The sequence below is a fragment of the Buceros rhinoceros genome, unplaced genomic scaffold, assembly GCF_000710305.1.
Source record: "Buceros rhinoceros silvestris isolate BGI_N320 unplaced genomic scaffold, ASM71030v1 scaffold29837, whole genome shotgun sequence".
Classification (NCBI taxonomy): domain Eukaryota; kingdom Metazoa; phylum Chordata; class Aves; order Bucerotiformes; family Bucerotidae; genus Buceros; species Buceros rhinoceros.
In genome coordinates, this window is record NW_010423222.1 from 909 (window position 1) to 2,029 (window position 1,121).

Consider the following 1,121-nt stretch of genomic DNA (forward strand, 5'->3'; position numbering starts at 1 on the left):
GGGCGGCTGGGAGGTGGCATTGCCCTGCCCGGGCTCCCAGCCGGGGCCACCTGCCTCCTGCTCCAGTCCAGCCCTTCTCCTGGCTGGAAAACCTCCCTTTTGGGAAGGCCTTTTCCCAAAGGAGCAATTCCACAGTGCTTGCTGCAAGAGGCTGAAAAATGAGGGTTTTTTAAAGTCCACGGGGGCTTTGCAGTGTTGTGCTGAACCCAGGAGCAGCTCCGGCTTTGGCAGTGATGCAGGGATGGGCTCGGTTCCTCCTCTGCCTCCACCACTTACCTGCAATTTGCCTTCTCTGTCCTCATCCCTCCAAAAAACACATTTTCCTGCACTCCTCTGGCTTGCTCCTGGAAAAAAACGGGCTGGAAGCGCACGGAATTGGGTGGGCTGGAGGAGCTGGCTGCTCTTTGCATCCCAAACCGGCCATTTTGGAGCAGCTCTGGCTCCGACCTGCACATGGAGCCCCTGCCAGCCACAAACCTAAACCGGCCCTAAACCCCGCCATCCTCCTCCACAGCCACCAAAGGCTGCGGCAAGCAGCCCGGCTCCGTCCCGTCCTGGGACGGATGGAAATTCATTCCCCTGGCTGTCTCAGCAATGGCTGAAGGATGCGATGTGCCCCTGCCCACCTTCCCTCTGCCACTGCCATCGCGCTCGGGATGCGAGGGGATTCTTTCTACCTGCGGCTAGGTCCAGCGGGAAACCAGTTTGCTCAAACCTGCCTCCAGTTGCAGCTGGGAGCAGAGCAAACGCTTCGGTGGCAGTCCTTGGCGTCATGGCAGGGGTTTGCTGGTCTCTGCTTGGGTTGCTTCATGCTAGAAGAGGCTCCTGAGCGCGGGGAAGAGCTGGGTTGAGGAAGAGGAGGGTAAGGACCTGGAATGGGTGAGGTGCCAGGGCTGGCACGAGCAAACCCAATCAGTCACCGTGAGAGTGCGGAGTATATTTAAATGTCCTTGAGGAGGGCTCAGACGGGCAGAGCTGCTGGGAGAGTGGCTCTGTTTGTTTTGGGTGGTGTGTTGCTCCTCTTCCTCTCTGCTCGGGTAGCTGATGCCGGATTCCCAATGAATTATTTATCACGGGACTAAAAATACTCGGGAATTCGCAGTGAGGAGCGGATGGTGCGG